At 35.1% G+C, this 21,614-nt stretch overlaps 1 protein-coding gene across 32 annotated transcripts in view; it reads left to right on the forward strand.

Annotated features, from left to right (window-relative positions):
• Positions 1–21,614, forward strand: part of ADGRL2 (adhesion G protein-coupled receptor L2) — a 613,413-nt gene that overhangs the window by 366,187 nt on the left and 225,612 nt on the right. For all 32 annotated transcript variants that reach the window (XM_044238562.1, XM_044238560.1, XM_044238559.1 and 29 more), the window contains one exon: positions 20,182–20,223. The gene's annotated coding sequence lies outside the window, so the exon portion shown is untranslated. The remainder of the gene's footprint in view (positions 1–20,181; positions 20,224–21,614) is intronic.

Here is a 21,614-nt window from a genome sequence, read left to right on the forward strand (position 1 = left end):
ATTCAACCCTGTACATTATTATTTATTTGAGAAATAATATAAAACGGGAATTTTTTCATAAAATGTATTTTTGCACATATGCAAAGTCTAAATGATTGAGATAGAGATGTCTTTTGTGAACCGTACTGAAAAAACAAACATCAAAAGAGAAATATAATGTAGCTATTTCTCCTATCCTTCTTTTTTCTCAAATTTAATCATTTAAGAGGATTATTATAATTTTTGAAAGAATCGAAACTAACAGAGCAGTAATCGTAGTGAATAGGAATTTTAATAATTGAGTATTCAACATATTCTCTTATTGGACTGAAAAATAATTTTTCTTTTAGTACAGTATGTGTGTACAGTGTGAGAAAGTGCATGTATCAAACCACATGAGGCTGGTATTTTTTTATTGGGTTTGTTGGTTTTACCTCTAGGATTTTGTTTCTAAAATGGTGACTTTGGACACGAACTGACATCATCTTCATTATGCCAAAAAGAAGACAAGATAAGAAAATAGGATTTGTTTGCCCAAAGTTACCTAACTAGAACTAGGAAGAGTTCAGATCAGATCTCAAAATTCCTGTCCAGTATTCTTTCTTTCACATATGGATGCTACTTACTTCTATTCACTAATTTATTCTAGAATTTAATCACTTTCATTTTCTTATTTTTCTTTCTGTCAAACTGATATTATTAATTCTTTAAATTTATAACAGTATCATTGGAGTAGACAGAAATCTACTGAGCTAAGAAATAAGATACCAAATTTTGCTTGAGCATAATAGAAGGGTTTTCAGCCATTTATCTATAATTTAAATTATTAAAGTAGAATCACCATTAATAGGAATTAGTAAAACATACATATCTGGAAAGTGGCTGATGAAAAATAGATTTACAGATTTTTGTCTATCTCAATGACTTCATTTTCCATTCATTCTTGTTCAGGATACATAAGCTATTAGCATATTATTTGAAGTAGAACTCAGCCACTCTGAAAGTATTTTTTTTAACAAAAATAGTTTTTAAAGATCATGAAGATATCAGAACTCACATAGAAAACCTAAGCAACATGAAGAAGATTCCTTTTTAATTTAAAAATCCACTCAAACTCCTTCCTCAAGTGATTCTTCCTTTCCCTTTTACTTTCCCCAATTTGCTATCTTGATTAATATCTGCCTAGTCTGTTCAAAATGATTTAGATACAACTAAGAGTTTACTATAAATTTGACCCAAACATACTAAAGAAATCCAGCAAACAAATATGAGAACAATGTATTTCTCACCTTGAGAAGGAAAATCTCATTGGATAAATAACAAACTGATGGCAAGGAAAACTAAATTAACCATCTGTCTAAGGCAGTTCCCCTAGCTTTCTTTATTTTTCTTCTTGCACTTATAATACCTGGAATAGCACAAATTGCCTGTTTATTGACTTTTTCCCCCTCATTAAGATGCTAAAACATCTTAGTGTTTTAGCACTAACATCTTAGTGTTTTAACACTAAGATTCTTAAACAGTGCCTGACACATATGTTTCCTAAATATTTGTAGAATGAATAAATAAATGAGAAATTGGTTGTTTGGGGAAACCAAATTAAACTAAAAATAGTTTTATGGTTAACAAAATAAAACAATATTTGTTGAAAATATCTAAAACATGTCTCTAATGAGCATGGTAGTATTTAGATTGTGATTGAGTTTCATATTCCCTTTCAGGGTCATAATCCTGAATATCACTTCTTATTATATAGTATAATACATAAGTCATGAGAATTACAGTAAAATCCATACTGACTTTATGACTGACCTTGTTTGGAATAAATCTTCAATTTGGATGTGATTTCTTATAATGGGCCAATTTCACTGAAAAGCAAGTAAGTAAAATATATTGATTAATTGAGAACTGTAGTTAATTGGGTTTTTACTAAAATTTATTTTTACTGGCACAGAGTAGGTACTTAATAAATATTTGTCAAATATGTGAAGTTTAGTTAGTTAAAGTAGACTTGTTATTTTGTTTTTAGTTACTCAATAAAAAAAGAATTTTTCAATTAAATATGTAATATGCAATGACATTAGAATCCACATAACAGACAAATAAGCAATTTAAAAATATTACAAGTTCGGGGCGCCTGGGTGGCTCAGTGGGTTAAGCCTCTGCCTTCGGCTTGGGTCATGATCTCAGGGTGCTGGGATTGAGCCCCACATCCGGCTCTCTGCTCGGCGGAAAGCCTGCTTCCTCCTCTCTCTCTGCTTGCCTCTCTGCCTACTTGTGATCCCTCTCTCTGTCAAATAAATAAATAAAATATTAAAAAAGTATATATTAAAAGTTCTTCCCGTTCTCTTCTTCGTCATCTTCCTTTCCATCTTCCCTTCTCTTTACTTATCTTTCTTTCCTGAATAATTTAGTCCCAACTCATTAGATGGGGACAAGTAAGGTTAGCATCCATAGAGAGTATAGGTATAAGTATATAGACTCTATAGAGTATAGAGTATAGGGAGAACTCAGCAGCCTGAAGAGCAATGTTGGAGCTCAAGAAGGATGAGAAGAGCATCTGGTGTAGGGAGGGAGGACTGGGATGTTCAGCATCAATAGGATAATATACATGAGGAAATTGATCAAATAAATATGTTAAGCAAAATTGGGAGATAGGGTTTCCACTGTTGTAGAAAGAAGTTACAAATATGAAAAGAAAGAAACTATGTTGGATCTTGTGGTGTTGGCTTAAAAATGCACATATCAGTGTGAATTCCTAGTGTATGGATATAGATAGAAGATATATGTTAATATGTGTATATATGGAAAAATAGATAAATAGATGGATAGATGAATTTTTCCTACATATATTTTCTTAGTTCCAAATCCTGAGAACAATGACACACTCAAACAATGGGCACACCTACCTCCCAAATCTTGGTTTCTAAATACCATTTCTGAATAAAAGAAACTAGGACTGCTTGGAGAAGTAGCTGTTTGCACAGCTGGGGCATGAGAAAGACAAAAAGAGCCTCTCTTATTGTACAAAAATATGGAAGTACTCAAAAAAATGCCAGGGACATGTCAAAGAAAGAAGTCAGATTAAAGAAGATCATACTGCCCATATCTAAGATTATTAGAAGATCAAAGTGAATAATAATAAAAGCAAATGATAACCCATTGGATAAAATGGATATCCATGAGCTTAGATTTATCGTAGTAAGTCAGTAAGTTGAAAGTTAATGTACTTCTCCATAATATACTTACCAAAAATTCTTTTACATGATCACCTTAATTGTGAATTAATACTAACTTCACAAGTAATGTACCAAATGATAGGGTACTGTGAGATGAACAAAAAAATCCCTTTCATGATTCTTTAAAGGCAGACAATTTAAATCCAGTAATAGGAAAATAGAAGATAAACCTCAAACAAGGAGCATCTTGCAAAATAACTAAGTTGTAATTTTTTTAAAGGTCAAATCCATGAAAATTATGGGGAAATTGAGGAAATCTAGATTAAAAGAGACTAAAGAGGCAGAATAATGAAATGCACTGCTTGATTCTAGACTGGATCCTTTTGCTATCAAGAGTATTATTGAAACCAGCAACAAAACTTAAATGCAGTCTGAGGATTATATGGTAGTGAGTATCTATTTTCTGAATTTAGTGGCTATATTTCATTTATAAAGAGATGTCCATGTTTGTGGGGAAGATATGTTCAAGTGCTCAGTTGTTACTACTCTCAAATTATCATAATTCTCAGATCATTCAGGAACAATATTATTTGTACTGCAGTTACAACATTTTTGTAACTTGGAATTGTTTCAAAGTAAGAAAATAACTTAAAAAATTCAAATTCAACATCTTCCATGAAATTTTGTCATAATCCTAAAATAGTGTTCAGGTTATAGAAAAGTCATGTATATTTTGTGAATTTGTATAATACAATCTGAAGTGTAGACTGCAGGCCCCCCCTTTTAAAATAAGGTAGATAAATAATTTAAAAAGAACAATATGCTTTGTGGGGTTTCCATTGAAAACAAGATGTTTGGTACTCAGATGTTTGGTACTAATGGTTATAGTGATGGTTTTCTGTTTTCTTTTGTTTAAATGTGAAAGGTCTTTTTATTTAATTTAGTAGGAAGGAGTCAAATCTCTGATAGGTATTAAAACATCAATGAATATTGTCTAAATGGGAAATTATGAAGGGCACCTGGGAGGCTCAGTTGGTTACGCATCTACCTTTGGTCTAGTACCTTTGGTCCCAGAGTCCTGGGATCAAGTCCCATGCTGTGAGCCTGCTTCTCTCTCTCCCTCTACCTGTCACTCCCCCTGCTTGTGCACTCCTCTCTCTCTCTCTTTCTCTCTCTCTCTCTGACAAATAAATAAGCCTTAAAATGAAGTTATGATACTTCCTTAGGGGCAGAAAACTTAGCAGAAATAATATGTGGATAGATAACATTTTTATACTTACCCATATTACTATAATACAACCATTTTTAAATAGTATGGCAAATAATAGAAGGCAGAGGCTTAACCCACTGAGCCACCAGGTACCCTAATAAATAAAATCTTTTTAAAAAATTTAAAATTACAATATTAAGTTTGTGTGGCATAAAATATTCTACTTGTATTTGAATGCTTGTTTAGTTGGTCAATCAAGTAATAATTTTTATATCTGGAATTTTTATTTAAAATAAAATCTGGCTGAAAGATTATCATAATTAACCTAACAAGGGATCACAGAGGTTGACTATATTTTCCTAAAGGCAAAAAATATTTAAAGGAGACTATCCTTCAAATATTCTTTTCCCCTGTTTTGGAGAATACTCATTCTTATGTAGAATTGAGCTGTGGGCATGAGGGGTTTGGAGTATGACTGGAGAAGTTAGGAGCATGGGAGTCCCAGGATATCTGGAATTTGCTATGCTTTCATAGAAAAAAAATTTCCCCATGTCTAAATGTCTGCCAGTCTTGGGGAATTCCTCCTAGTCAGGCATTGAGACGTACTAATAGAAGCAAAAATATAACAATAAGACCTCTTACATTTCATGGACTCTTTCTTAACTTGTGAGAAAATTAACTTTCCACAAATATGATTTGAGGAAATTTATGGTGTTCACTTAAGAAAAGAGAACTCTATATTACTAAAAACAAGTTAGGCTAAGATCAGTAACATGGTATAGAGGGTTCAAACTATAATTATGCTCTATAAATATGGAAACTTAGACAAATTATTTAACCTCTTTGTGCCTCATTTTCTTCATATGTAAAACAAGGGTAATAATTACACCTAAATCATGGGATTATTATGAGCATTAAATGAGACAACACATGTAAATTGCTGAAAGTAGTACCTAGGACATAAGAAACACAAATTCCAATCTCTTATTTTAATTATTTAGGATCAAATTTGCTATCAAGCAAAAATGGAAGCTACACTAAGAAATGAGGATTTGTGGGGCACCTGGGTGGCTCAGTGGGCTAAAGCCTCTGCCTTCAGCTCAGGTCATGATCTCAGGGTCCTAGGATGGAGCCCCACAGAGTCTGATAAGACTCTCTGCTCAGCGGGGAGCCTGCTTCCCCCTCTCTCTCTCCCTGCTGTCTGCCTACTTGTGATCTCTCTCTGTCAAATAAATAAATAAATAAAATCTTTTAAAAATGTTAAAAAAAATAATAACAATAAAAAAGAAAGAAACCAGGATTTCTTAGAACACATCTTGACTGATCATTCTCTGAATGTATTATAATGTATTATATTAACATATAGTGTATTATTTGCTTCAGGGGTACAGGTCTGTGCATCATCAGTCTTACACAATTCACAGCACTTAACAGAGCACATACCCTCCCCAATGTCCATAACCCAGCCACCTACCCCTACCCCTCCACCCCAAGCAACACTCCGTTTGTTTCCTAAGATTAAGAGTCTCTTATGCTTTGTCTCTCTCCCCAGCGCCACCTTGTTTCATTTTCATTTACCCCTAGGACCTTCTGCCCTTCCTCTCAAATTCCTCATATCAGAAAGGCCATATGATAATTGTCTTTCTCTAATTGACTTATTTTGCTTAGCATGATACACTCTAGTTCCATCCATGTTGTTGCAAATGGCAGGAGTTCCAATTTTTTAATGGCTGCATAGTATTCCATTTTCTCTGTATACCACATCTTCTTTATCTATTCATCTGTTGATGGACATCTAGGTTCCTTCCATAGTTTGACTATTGTGGACACTGCTGCTATAAACATTAGAGTACACAGGCCCCTTCAGATCACTACATTTGTATCTTTAGGGTAAATACCCAGTAGTGTGATTGCTGGGTCATAGGGTAGCTCTATTTTCAATTTTTTGAGGAACCCCCCATATTGTTTTCCAGAGTGGCTGCACCAGTTTGCATTCCCACCAAAAATGTAGGAGGGTTCCCCTTTCTTTGCATCCTCGCCAACACCTGTCATTTCCTGACTTGTTCATTTTAGCCATTCTGAGTGTGAGGTGGTATCTCATTGTGGTTTTGATTTGTATTTCCCAAGTGATGTTGAGCACTTTTTCATGTGTCTGTTGGCCATTTGGATGTCTGTTTTGCAGAAATGTCTGTCCATGTCTTCTGCCCATTTCTTGATTGGATTATTTGTTCCTTGGGTGTTGAGTTTGAAAAATTCTTTATAGATTTGGATATTAGCGCTTTATCTGATTTTATTTGCAAATATCATCTTCCATTCTGTTGGCTATCTTTTGGTTTTGTTGACTGTTTCCTTTGCTCTGCAAAAGCTTTTGATCTTGATGAAGTCCCAATAGTTCATTTTTGCCCTTGCTTCCCTTGCCTTTGACAATGTTTCTAGGAAGAAGTTACTGTGCCTGAGGTCAAAAAGGCCTGTGCTCTTCTCAAGGATTTCGATGGATTCCTGTCTCACATTGAGGTCTTTCATCCATTTTGAGTCAATTTTTATGTGTGGTGTAAGGAAATGGTCCAGTTTCATTTTTCTGCATGTGTCTGTCCAATCTTCCCAAAACCATTTGTTAAAGAGACTGTCTTTTTTCCACTGGACCTTCTTTCCTGCTTTGTTGAAGATTAGTTGGCCATAGAGTTGAAAGTCTATTTCTGGGCTCTCTATTCTGTTCCATTGATCTATGTGTCTGTTTTTGTGCCAGTACCATACGGTCTTGATGATCACAGCTTTGTAATAGAACTTGAAATCTGGAATTATGATGTTGCCAACTTTGGTTTTCTTTTTCAACATTCTTCTGGCTATTCAAGGTCTTTTCGTTTCCATATAAATTTGGGGGCTATTTTTTCCATTTCTTTGAAAAAAATTGATGGTATTTTGATAGGGATTGCATTAAATGTGTAGATTGCTTTAGTTAGCATAGACATTTTCACAATATTTGTTTTCTTCCAATCCATAAGTGTGGAAGGAGTTTCCATTTCTTTGTCTTCCTCAATTTCTTTAATGAGTACTGTATAGTTTCCTGAGTACAGATTCTTTGCCTCTTTAGTTAGGTTTATTTCTAGGTATCTTATGGTTTTGGGTGCAATTGAAAATGGAATTGACTCCTTAATTTCTCTTTCTTCTGTCTTGTTGTTGGTGTAAAGAAATGCAACTGATTTCTGTGCATTGATTTTATACCCTGATGCTTACTGAATTCCTATATAAGTTCTAACACTTTTGGAGTAGAGTCTTTTGGATTTTCCACACAAAGTATCATATCATCTGCAAAGAGTGAGAGTTTGACTACTTCTTTGTCAGTCCAGATGCCTTTTATTTCTTTTTGTTGTCTGATTGCTGAGACTAGGACTTCTAGTACTATGTTGAGTAGCAGTGGGTGATAATGAACAGCCCTGCCCTGTTCCTGACCTTGGGGAAAAGCTCTCAGTTTTTCCCCATTGAGAATGATATTTGCTGTGGGTTTCTCATAGATGGCTTTGATGATATTGAGGTATGTATCCTCTATACCTACACTATGAAGAGTTTTGATCAAGAAAGGATGCTGTACTTTGTCAAATGCTTTTTCAGCATCTATTGAGAGTATCATATGGTTTTTGTTCTTTCTTTTATTAAAGTTTTGTATCACATTGATTGATTTGTGGATGTTGAATCAACCTTGCAGCCCAGGTGTAAATCCCACTTCGTTGTGGTGAATAATCCTTTTAATGGATTGGCTAGTATTTTGGTGAGAATTTTTGCAACAGTGTTCATCAAGGATATTGGTCTCTAATTATCCTTTTTGATGGGGTCTTTGTCTGGTTTGGGGATCAAGGTAATGCTTGATGAGTTTGGAAGTTTTCCTTCCATTTCTATTTTCTGGAACAGTTTCAGGATTAATTCTTCTTTAAATGTTTGGTAGAATTCCCCTGGGAAGCCATCTGGCCCTGGGCTGTTTGTTGGGAGATTTTTGATTAATGCTTCAGTCTCCTTACTGATTGTGGGTCTGTTCAGGTTTTCTATTTCTTCCTGGTTCAGTTTTAGTAGCTTATACTTCTCTAGGAATGCATCCATTTCTTCCAGATTGTCTAATTTGCTGGTGTTTAGTTGCTCATAATATGTTCTTATAATTGTATTTCTTTGGGATTGTTTGTTATCTCTCCTCTTTCATTCATGATTTATTAAATTGGATCCTTGGGGTGCCTGGGTGGCTCAGTGGATTAAGCCGCTGCCTTCGGCTCAGGTCATGATCTCAGGGCCTTGGGATCGAGTCCTGCATCGGGCTCTCTGCTCAGCAGGGAGCCTGCTTCCTCCTCTCTCTCTCTCTCTGCCTGCCTCTCTGCCTACTTGTGATCTCTCTCTGTCAAATAAATAAATAAAATCTTTAAAAAAAAATTGGATCCTTTCTCTTTTCTTTTTGTAAGTCTGGCCATGAGTTTATCAATCTTATTAATTCTTCCAAAGAACCAGCTCCTAGTTTAATTGATTTGTTCTACTGTTCTTTTGGTTTCTATTTCATTGATTTCTGCACCAATCTTTATGATTCCTCTCCTCCTGTTGGGTTTAGGCTTTCTTTGCTGTTCTTTCTCCACCTCCTTAAGGTGTAGGGTTAGTTTGTGTACTTGAGGCTTTCTTATTTCTTGAGAAAGGCTTATATTGCTATATACTTTCCTCTCAAGACCGCCTTTACTGTGTCCCAAAGATTTTAAACCGTTGTGTTTTCATTTTCATTTGTTTCCATGAATTTTTTCAATTCTTCTTTAATATCCTGGTTAACCCATTCATTCTTTAGTAGGATGCTCTTTAGCCTCCGTATATATGAGTTCTTTCCAACTTTCCTCTTGTGGTTGAGTTCTAGTTTCAAAACATGATGGTCTGAAAATATGCAGGGAATGATCCCAGTCTTTTGATACTCGTTGAGACCTGATTTGTGACCCAGGATATGATCGAGTCTGGAGAATGTTCCATGCACACTGGAAAAGAATGTGCATTCTGTTACTTTGGGATGGAATGTTCTAAATATATCTGCAATGTCCATCTGGTCCAGGGTGTCATTTAAAGCCTTTATTTCCTTGTTGATCTTTTGCTTAGATGATCTGTCCATTCATTGGTGGGGGAGGATGTTAAAGTCCCCTACTATTATTGTATTATTATTGATGTGTTTCTTTGATTCGTTATTAATTAGTTTATATAATTGGCTGCTCCCATGTTAGGGGCATAGATATCTAAAATTGTTAGATCTTGTTGGACAGACCCTTTGAGTATGAAATTGTGTCCTTCCTCATCTCTTACTATAGTCTTTGGCCTACAATCTAATTTATCTGATATAAGGATTGCACCCCAGCTTTCTTTTGATGTCCCTTAGCATGTAAATTGATTTCCACCCCCTCACTTTAAATATGGAGGTGTCTTTGGGTCTAAAATGAGTTTCTTGTAGACAGCATATCGATGGTTTTTTTTTTTTTTTTAATCCATTCTGATACCCTATGTTTTTTGATTGGGGCATTTAACCCATTTATGTTCAGGGTAACTAATGAAATATATGAATGTCTTGCCATTGTATTGCCTGTAAGGTGACTATTACTGTATGTTGTCTCTTTTCTTTCTGGTTTGTTACTTTAAGGCTCTCTCTTTGCTTAGAGGACCCCTTTCAGTATTTGCTATAGGGCTAGTTTGGTGTTTGCAAATTCTTTTAGTTTTTATTTGTCTTGAAAGCTTTTTGTCTCTCTATTTTCAATGACAACCTAGCTGGATATAGTATTCCTGGCTGCATATTTTTCTCCTTTAGTGCTCTGAATATATCATGCGAGTCCTTTCTGACCTGCCAGGTCTCAGTGGATAGGTGTGCTGCCAATCTAATATTTCTACCATTGAATGTTACAGACCTCTTGTCCTGAGCTACTTTCAGGATTTTCTATTTGTCTCTGAGACTTGTAAGTTTTACTATTAGATGATGGGGTGTGGGCCTATTTTTATTGATTTTGAGGGGGGTTCTCTGTGCCTACTGGATTTTGATGCTTGTCCCCATTGCCAAATTAGGGAAAGTCTATGCTATAATTTGCTCCAATATACCTTCTGCCCCCCTCTCTCTTTCTTCTTCTGAGATCCCAATTATTCTAGTATTGTTTAATCTTATGGTATTACTTACCTCTCGAATTCTCCCCTTGTGGTCCAGTAGTTGTTTGTCTCTCTTCTGCTCAGCTTCTTTATTCTCCATCATTTAGTCTTCCATATGACTAATTCTCTATTCTGCCTCATTTATCCTAGTAGTAAGAGCCTCCATTCTTTATTATACCTCATTAATACCTTTTTTGATTTCAACTTGGTTAGATTTTATTTTTTTTTATTTATTTTTTAAAAGTCTTTATTTATTTATTTGACAGACAGAGATCACAAGTAGGCAGAGAGGCAAGCAGAGAGAGGGGGGAAAGCAAGATCCCTGCTGAGAAAAGAGCCTGATGTGGGGCTTGATCCCAGGACCCTGGGATCATGACCCAAGCCGAAGGCAGAGGCTTTAACCCACTGAGCCACCTAGGCGCCCCTCAACTTGGTTAGATTTTAGTTCTTTTACTTCTCCAGAAAGGGAGTCTCTAGAATGTCTAGTATCTTCTTTGCTCTTTTCTCTAGTAGATTCTCTAGTATCTTCTGTGCTTTTTACAAGCCCAGTTAGCACCTTGATAGTTGTCCTTCTGAACTCTAGTTCTGACATATTACTAATGTCTGTATTGATTAGGTCCCTAGCCATCAGTACTGCCTCTTGTTCTTTTTTTTTTTTTTTTGATGTGAGTTTTTCCACCTTGTATTTTATCCATATAATAATGGATGAATGAGAGAACAAAATACTAAAAGGGTAACAATGACCCCAGAAAAATATAGAGTAACCAAGTCAGAAGAGATACAAAACCAAGGAGCAGAAGGAAGGAAATATATATATATATATATATATATATATATATATAGACTAGAACAGAGCCACACACTTGATTTTTGGTGTATTTTGGTCTGTTAGAAGAAACTGTCTCCCATGGATTTTAAAGAAAGAAAAAATTTCTTTCTTTTGTGTTTTGTGTATATATATATATATATACACACACACACACACATATATACACACACACACACAAATAAGGTTAAACATGATGAAGGGATAGAATATGACTGTAAACATGAAAAATTTAAAAAGATTCTAAAAAAGGAATTGATAAGATAAAAAGTTGTTTAAAAAAGTGGTGGGGGGAAGAATGTTATCAGACTGGAGACTAGAACAAAATGCTAGATTTAGGGTATATTTTGATCTATTAGAAGAAACTGTATCCCAAAATTTTAAAGAAAGAAAAACTTATATGTTAAAAAAAGAAAATAAGATTAAATACAATGAAGGGATAGAATATGACTATAACAATGAAAATTTATAACAATGAAAAATTTAAAAGATTTTTTAAAGATATTGATAAGATAAAATATTTAAAAATTGTTAGAAGGGGAAAAAGGAAAAATTTAAAAATTAGAATAAGAAAAAAAAAATCTGGGGGTACCTGGGTGGCTCAATGGGTTAAGCCTCTGCCTTCAGCTCAGGTCATGATCCCAGGGTCCTGGGATTGAGCCCTGTATCAGGCGCTCTGCTCAGCAGGGAGCCTGCTTCCTCCTCTCTCTCTGCCTGCCTCTCTGCCTGCTTGTGATCTCTCTCCCTCTGTCAAATAAATAAATAAAATCTTTAAAAAAAAAATCTGAAAACTTTAACTTTGAAAAACTAAAGAATCATGAGGAAAAGTCATGAATTCTATGTGCTGTATTCCTGTAGCTCTGAAGTGTGCAGTTCTCATTGATCAGTAAACTTGGTCTTGGCTGAATGTTCTTGTTGATCTTCTATTGGGGGGGAGGGGGGGCTGTTAAAGTGATTCTTAAATGTCTTTACCAGAGGCAGAATTGCACCTCCCTTGCCAGGGGCCAGGTTAAGCAATCTGCTCATTTTTGTTTTTCCGTAGCTTTTTTCCCTGAACGCTCTCCGTAGAGCTTTGGAGAACAGGAATAAAAATGTTGACCTCCCAATCCCTGGCCCTGTAAAGCCGAGAGCTCAGGGCCGCAGTACTCAGTGTACCCTCAGAGAAAAGCAGTCAACCTCTCCCGTCTCCATGGTCTCCAGCCACACTCTGAGCTCACACAGCCCGTGACCAAGCATTTCTATGTCTGGTCATGGCCCTGTTTGGAGTCTCCAACCCCAGCGGATTCCTGCAACATGCTCCCACACCACCTCTCACAGAGGAGGAAGGAGGCAGCCTACCCGGATTTGCCACTCAAAGAGCGGTGGCCTGAATATGCCTTGGATAACAGTTTAAGGTAACCTCAAGCTGAGAGCCCACTGCTTGGCTTCATCTCTGCAGCCAGCTTCCCCACTCTGATACCTGTTAGCTCTGCCACATCAGACACCCCTGGTCTTTTTGTGACCTGATGGCTTCTGAGACCACACTGTCCCCATGAGGGCTCCACCCCCAGCTTAGCCTCTGGAGCAACGTCCCTCAGTGGAGCAGACTTCTAAAAGTTCTGATTTTGTGCTCCGATGCTCTGCCACTTGCCAGGAGCTGGCCCCTCCCCCCGAAGTCTCTCTTCTTGTATATCACCTCAGATTCACTTCTCCTACCTTCCAGAAAGTGGTCACTTTTCTGTTCCTAGAATTGCTGCTTTTTGCTTCGATCTCCAGTTGAGTTTGTAGGTGTTCAGAATGGTTGAATACCTATAGCTGAACTCCTGGGACCCTATGATATTAGGTTTCCTACTACTCCACCATCTTGCTCCAGACAGAAAGGATTCTTAAAACTAGTTTGGGAACATTGATCAATCAAGGCCACTTCCTGATTGGTTCAGTGGCTACACATCTGCTCTGGCTTCCCCAGCTGCTGCTCCTTCATGCCAGGCTGAGATAGTTCTCTTCCTTCCAGTGCCAGCCTGTGGGAAGGGCCTCTCATCTAGCACATAGCTAGACACCCCCATGCCAAGCATGCTCTCTTTGCACTCTGAGTAAATATATGTATTGGCCTATAACTAACACCTTATTAAGGCATGCAAGTATTCTTTTTTTCCCCATCTATAGAAATGGCGATGATAATAGCAGTATTCCTCACAGCATTGTTATAAGGATTTAATGATAAAACTTAGCAATTTGCCTGGCAGTCAAAAAACATAAGTTGTATTACTATTGTTTTATTATTATTATTATTATTATCTATATGATAAAATAAGATCAGAGTCTGAGACATACATGTGAGGGTACACTTACAATTTTATACTATGATAAGAACAGAAGAGCTAACATTTCAACTATTTTTAAGAAGGAATGCAGTTTTTCCAGATGGAGAGGAAGGGAAGAGCACGAATTCCCCGTGTGTTTTATCTAAACTTGACTTGTTTTCAAAAAGTCAGTGGGCCCACAGTTATTCCACTGAGAAAGTACTTTTGAATTGACCATGTCCACACAAACTAATCAATCAACAAGTAATTGAAAACCAAATCTGTGAAATATGCAGATAAAGTGTAAGACAGCTTCCCAGCTGGTTTTCCTATATCCACATTCTTTCTTCCTTAACATAAGGAACCTTATATTCATAAGGTTGACACACTAATCTTCTTTCATGCAGTTTTCATCATGCCAAAACTGCTGGAAAACATGGAGTAATTTTCAAATAACTGCTGTATCAAGCCCATATGACTGTGTCTAGACTCAAGAATCATCCATAGTCTTGCAATTCAGAATACAGCACCAGCACCAACATCACGTGGGAACTTGTTAGAAATAGATAATCTCATACTTCAATCCAGACCTACTAAATTAGAGTCTGCAGTTTACCAAAATCCCCACGAATGCAAACTAAAGGTTGAGAAACAGTACTACACAACCTCCATGAATCTAAACCAAATAAAATCACTATCCCATTACACAACCCATGGTCCCATCAAAAAGAATGAAGTCCTTTCATTAATATCTCTGCATCCAAACAATCCCTTTGCTCATAATCTTAACACCACTAGAAATGTTTTATTTCCTTTCCCCCTTTATCTAAATCCTATCTGTTTCTGAAGGCCCATGGAAAAAATCCTATACCTTTCATGAAACCAACACCATTTCAAGCCACACTAACCTTGCTGAACATTCCTGCATTTAGGTCAGTACCATTTCATTCTTCTTATTTATTATCATTCATTATTCATTGAATAATCATTTTCTAAACGTTTAGTATTGTTTACTAGGCACTGTTGCATTGGTCAGAATGCAAACAAAAACACAGAATTTCCCTGCTTTCCTTAAGCTCACAAATGGAGAAGAAACAGTTCAGTAGAGATGCCTTATGCTCCACAGACATATAGGGCAAATGGGTAGATGTGGAGGTGCAGGGCCATACGGGGTAAAGCAACATGATTTGTGCTTTTTTGTTGTAAAAACTACCTAAATGAAGGGAGTAGTGCTGTTGAAATATATTAAAACTTTCTGTGGCATCAAATAGATTAAACATTTTAACTGATAGAGACAAGACAGGGATACTGTGCTTGGTTTCATGTTAATTTTATGATCTTACAGATGATGAAGGGTTTTTTAATAGGATGGCAATATGTCTTTCTTCGTTCGTTCAACAAATAGCAGAATTTTAAAATAGCCCTTATTTGTCCTTTTCTGACTCTTTAGGCTTCAGACATGGTATGCACTAAATAAATACTTGTTGATGGAAGACAGTCTTTGATCTCGAGTCAGGAACTAGGTTTACACACATGGAACAATCATTGCACAAATGCAGCCCTTTCCTCCTACCGCTTTTCATGACATAAGGAAATGTTCATGAATTTGCAATGACACTTTGGTTTACTAGTAGTGTCTTTTGGATCAAAAAGTTCCTCCAGGGTGCCATGGAAGTTTCTGTTTCTCTGTAGCTAATGTTTTTGTTCACCAGAGACTGTTTTGGAGTATAGCCAACCAAATGGAACTGGCTAGTAAAAGCTTTTGTGGGTGAGCAGTTTGGAAACAAGTTTCAAGACCATTTGCCAGCTAAACCTCAGCAGGTAGAATTTTAAACAACATAAGTTAATATAAAGGCTTCAACTGAAAAAGCCTGGAGGAGCAACGAGAGAGAAAATGAAGTAGGTAACATCCCATATCCTTTGAGGGTAAAAATCAAAGTTAGCTTTTCTTATAGTAGCAAAACTACCCATTGGCTCTTTGGATAGAAACGGATGTTTCTGGAAGACAGTCACCCTTCAAAAGGTTGCATGCTCCAAACAACAGCACCAGAGTACATTAAGGTTAGATATTATGCAAGACCTTTTGTGAGCCTCTTGTTTTCTTCAGTGTGATTTGAGAGCAGGATCACACAAGGAAATTTCAAAACCAAACTGAGCAAAAAGACTATAAGTAACATAAACTAGAACGTTATAGGATCTGGTATTAAACAAAAAGTGCCCATCACTTTGGTTAAAGAACCAGCAATTTCCTTTTATTTATCATCTTCAGATTAGTTACAACCTTCCCTTATCTTCTTCAGCAATCTTGGGGAAGGTGAGTATTCCCACATCCCATGCAATTTTCTCTTCAATGTTTAATTTCTCTGGGTGCAGGGAAAAAAAAAAAAAAAAGCTCTGGACGCTTAATTGAGCAATTATTATTTCTTAAGTGAATATAGAGTTTGAGGATACTGCCAACATCTCCCTTTCATCCAGAGAACATGTCTGACAGTCAGCGGCATACGTTGTCTGGCAACACCCCAGCTTTAGGTAGAAGAGCCAAGCGAAGACTGAAAGGGAAACTCATTCTTCACCCCTAGTCACTCCCTGGCATCTACTGAGGTTCTTGAAAGAATGCCAATTAGGACCGATTTACATGTCTCCTTGGAGGTTTTAGATAACTCTTCACTAAGAACTGTTTGTTTTTCTCATTTAGACCATTTCTCCAGAGTAGGATTTGCAAACTTGCTGCTGAATATGCTGTTTGCAGATCATTGCTTGGTTTCCATACTGACATAAAGCACTGGTACTTGAAAAATTCATTAAGAAGTGACTCATCTGAACTCCCAGATCTCAATCTGTGGAGTGATTTTACCACATTTTCTACAGTGTTGTTCCAGAATCCAAACAGCAGAAAATAAAGAGTCCGTATGCAAACAGTTTATAAAATATGCCTAGATGAGGAACTTACTGCTTCATAGCTTGAGCCATTGTTTGAGCAATTCTAATTGTTTTAAAATTTTCTTTATATAGAGCTGGAATCCACTTCTCTGCCATTTTTCTTGGTTTTCTAGATACTCACTGTCTCCTTTATATAAAAAGTCCTTTGAATATTTAAAGATAGTTTCCATGCTTCTCTTCCTCTGCAGGTTTCTCTTTAATTAAACTACTCTTCCTTCGGCTACTCCTAAGGTTATATGGCATCCAAACTTCATCATTAATGAGCAGTTTTGAACATAGTCTGTTAATAATCAGCTCAATTAAAATAAAAAAATATATACAACTTACTTAAATATAAATTTAAGGTTAAATAATCTTTTTTATGTTTGGTTAAGTTTTAATTGAATACTATATTTAATGGTCTATAATACCTAAGATACAATCAGAAATTGTTATTAAAATGTCAGACTAGTAGACCCAGCTACAGAAAGCATCTTTTTTGTTTGCTTCTGTTAATGAAAATTTTACTGGACACTACTAAAAGGTGATTGAAAAATCATGCTGAAATATTACTGTAATCTACTGGTGTAAAATTTCTCACCAGAAAACTATGAGAACTTTGGGATTAAATGTTTGCTATCTAAATACAAATTTTAGCAGCCCCTAAAATTGTTAGGAACACCTTAGAACACTTTGCTTCTTAATTACAGTTTCCCCCCAAAATTATTATACAGTATCAAATTAAAATATAGTTACTATTTGAGAAATTTCAAGCATTTATGAAAATATAATGAGCTAACCTTTTAAATCAGACTTGAAGACAGTTTGAATATTCCTTATATGCCCACAAAAGTTTCTCTAGTCTTTTGCAAAATGCTAACATGATTATATTTGTCCAACAATGTAGATGGTTAATATTCACCCAAGTGACATCAACAATTTAATGGATCATGCTTTTTCTTCTCATTAAAATTGCTATTACTGAAGCTCGACTAAATTTTCTTCATGCTTGGCCTTCTGTATAAGTCTGAAACCCTACAGTTTTCCTCCTATACCATCACGTTTTGCTTTGTCTTCAGTTATTTTTCCTTCCTTCTCTTACCTGCTTTCAAGAAATAGAATGAGGCTCTTTAATGTGCCAATTCCAAGTATATTCAGATAAAATGCAAATAAATCAATAGGCTTCTTCAGGAAAGTTTACATTTGAATGTGAGAGGCTGTTTTCCTTACTCATTGGCTCTCCCACTGAGGTTAGATGACCCATTGCAGCGACTTGATGGATTGAGTTTCAAATTGGTAAAAAAAACTCCTAATAAAGGAATGGTGGCAGAAAGAGAGAGAAAAAAAAAAATCTGTGAAATAGGAAAGTCCAAATGTATATTCTTATCAAGTCTTATACTTGTCCAACAGTTACAAGCCTCTCTGAAAATATTTATATGTGTGGGTGGGGGCAAGTTGCCCATTAAATTGTAGGAAATGTTATCAGATTCATCAGGACTTGGTTGTAAATTTGACTACACAGTTTTGGCTCATAGAGAAATAAGGAGGAAATATCTGATTAAAGTGTGCATTGCTGCTGAGGCAACTGAATGTTGCCATAGCAATTGAGATGAAATGTGCAAGAAGTGAGATAATTAAATCTAACCCCTTTAGTAGTTTTGACAGTCAATGCACTGCCAATAGGAAAAGTTATCTACAGTATTAAGATAAAACACATTCCTCATGGAAAGTCTCCTTACTAGTATTTTGTTGTTCCCTTTCTAAATACATTGCTTTAGGTGTCTAATTTGAATGTTCTCTTTTAATAATCAAATACAGTTTTGACCTTGGTCTACAGCTGCCTAGAATTTCTGCTAGTTTATTGTATCATGGGAGCAGACTTCTATAAAAAATATCCAATTTTTTCCCCTCAAGTTCTTTAAAAAAGTATACTAAAGCCAAAGCTGTCATATTTGAGCTTAGAATTCAATAATATCTAGAACGTGCTGCCCTCTTCAGGAGCTGGTGCTTAAAAATACTTTACTTTTTTTTTTTTTAGCAGTTTAGAAATTATAAATATGAATTATAATATCAAATATTGTATTGATAATTATTTGGGAATAAGCACGACATTAGTAAAATATTTCTAAGTTAAAGAGTTTTTTCCATTAAAATATTTCAAGAAAAATCAATAAATATAAATTTTGAAATAAATTATTAATATTTACAATTAAGTACAAAAATAGTTTTCTTAAAAGAAACTACACTCATTGGCAGAATTCCTGAATCACTACAGAATTTCAGAGTTCCATATTTTCTACCCAAATATTTCTTTAAGAATATAAATGTCTAAAAAAGGTATCTTTGATGTCAAAATCTAAGTAGGACACACTTCAAATCTTAATTTTATTCTCTAGGAAAAAGCAAATTTTGTGAACACCAAAATTTGTCATTTAAGGGCACCTGGCTGGCTCAGTCATTAGAGCATGCAACTCCTGATCTCAGAGTCATAAGTTCAAGCCCTACGTTAGGCATAGAGCTTACTTAAAAATATGTATTTGCCATTTGAAATTTTAGCTAGTTTTCATTTGTAGAAGCATTATCTTTTTTGGAAATAGTGATTCAGATTACTTAACACATGATAAATTTTTATTCAAATTTACTTCATTCAAAAATAATCCTGAAGGGTCTGAAATATCATTATTCAAAAATTCAGGTAAAAACCCTTTTCTGAGTATGTTATCTATTAAAATTTCCTTAGCCATCATCTAGTTTTGATAGAGAGGTTAAGGGAGATGAACTCATTGTGTTTTTCTCTAAGTTAAGTTTATGATATTTAAAAAATAATTAAGTAGAGGAATGGAAAATGACCAATATGTAATAACATTATCAGGATATGAGAAAAGCATTTTTTCTCACATCTGGACATGTTTCTTTATATTAGAACTATTGACATTAAGAAAGTTTTTTTTTTTTTTTAGCTAATTATTAAATGTGAAAGTGTTGATTAAAAATCTTTAAAGAACACAATAAATTCAAGAGTAAATAGCTTTTTAAAACATGATTTTGCTCTAATTTTGTGTGATGCGATTTAAAACCTTATTTTTAATCAACAGAAAACCATATAAATATATAAATAATGCTTTATTATCATTTATTTAGTATGAAAAAGTAGAAGTTTGGACTCCTAATTTTGTTTCTCAGTTCCTACGTTAGATTTCCAGTTCAAGAATCCAAACAGGAAACTAATTTAGATTTTTTAATAAATAGTCATTAATGTTGATTTCAAGAAAGTAGAATGACCCTCAGTTTCCCCTTCAAGAGTTTTAGGCATAGCTGTCCTATCTGTATCATTGAAAGATTCAACTGAGCTTAAGGGGAGAAGAATAAACAGTTAATTGGCAATATTTTCTTAATCCTATAATATTTGTTTGGGGAAAATAAAATGTTTTATTTCTGACCTTGAAATTACTTATCACAACAACTGCTTAGTCTTAAAGTAGCTCTGTCCACAGGCATGCAATACGTGTTCAATAATTCTTAGAACACTGATTCATGCTTTCTGCAATAGATTTACTTCATTTTTGTTTTGCTGCTGATGCATGACATTTGGTGGTTAGAACCCCTGTGGATGGAGGTATAATAAATAACAATATTTTCTTTGCTTTCCAGGGTATTTATGGCATAATGATAAATTTCATCTTTCCCAGAATGGTAAGTAAAGAACTCTTTCTATATATGATAGTACTCAACACAAACAAGAAAAAGTGAATTGCTATAATAAAAGTGGAGTGGCATTTGCTAAATATATTAAATGATCTGATAATCATAAGATAGCTTATACTCTTGAAATAAATGGATGCTGCATTCAAATTCTATAAGCATTCCAAAATTCTCACCATATATGCTACAGGCTCTTTGAAGGGAATATAAGGTTTCTGTTTTCTTTGTTGTATGGAATTTGAACACAGTGGAGTCAAGATTTTGTTTTCTGGGGGTAATTTATTTTAAAATATACACAGATACAGAAATAAATGTGGTTTATATTCTATGAACATAGAGAAAAAGCGTATCTGTGATACATATTGAGAGTGGGTGAGTAAGAGTCCTTTGGAATTTTTACTGTTACATAAAAACTGATTGTAATTTATGTTTGACCAGGGCTTTGCAGCATCTGTGAATTTAAAAGTGTTTGTTTTTTAAAAGTATATATCATAACTTCTCCTAGGCAAGCTAGCTACTGTATGATTTTTTTTAAACACATAGTTTTCTTGCCTTTACATTTTTATGATGCAAAAAGGTAATATTTAGTTTTAGTCTTAATCATAACCTCTTTACAATTCAAATAACAATAAAAATTAATTTTATTGATTGGGAAAGGTCAATGTAAAGTGACATTTCTCAGGAAGTTATTACTGTCTCCTATGAAGTTTTTTTTCCCCCCAGTGGTCTTGGATAGTCCCTATAAAAAGTAGGAATTTCCCACAGTAGAAAAAAAACTCTTTGAAATAAACCAATCATCAAAAGTGCTATTAAGTGAAAAAGCAAGGCACAGAATACATATATTATATGTTGTGTACACGTGTGCATGTGTATCCAATGGAGAGAAAATTGAGAGCATCCTGGTGGTAAGCTTAGAAAAGTTTCACAAAAGGTGCACAAAACAGTGAGAATATGGGTAGTTTAATAGTCTTCACTCCATCTTCATTCCGTATAATAAATATGTATTATGGGTGCCTGGGTGGTTCAGTTGGTTAAGCATCTGCTTTCCGCTCACGTCATGATCCCAGGGTCCTGGGATCAAGCCCTGTGTTGGGCTCCTAGCACAGTGGAAAACTTATTTCTCCCTCTTTCTTTGCCCCCCTCCACACCCCCTACTTGTGCTCTTGCTCGCTCACTCACTCTCACTCTATCTCAAATAAATAAATAAAATCTTTAAAAAATATATGTATTATTTTTGTAATCAGAATGAAAGTATTATTTCAATAGTTAACTTAAAATAGTGTATTTATTATTAATGAAATATAGATATATATAATAGAGGAAATACTACGTGTGCCTATTGCATAATCAAAATGATCTTATACAATTTTAAAAAAGGAAAA

Source organism: Neovison vison, chromosome 2 (genome assembly GCF_020171115.1).
Source record: "Neovison vison isolate M4711 chromosome 2, ASM_NN_V1, whole genome shotgun sequence".
Classification (NCBI taxonomy): Eukaryota; Metazoa; Chordata; class Mammalia; order Carnivora; family Mustelidae; genus Neogale; species Neogale vison.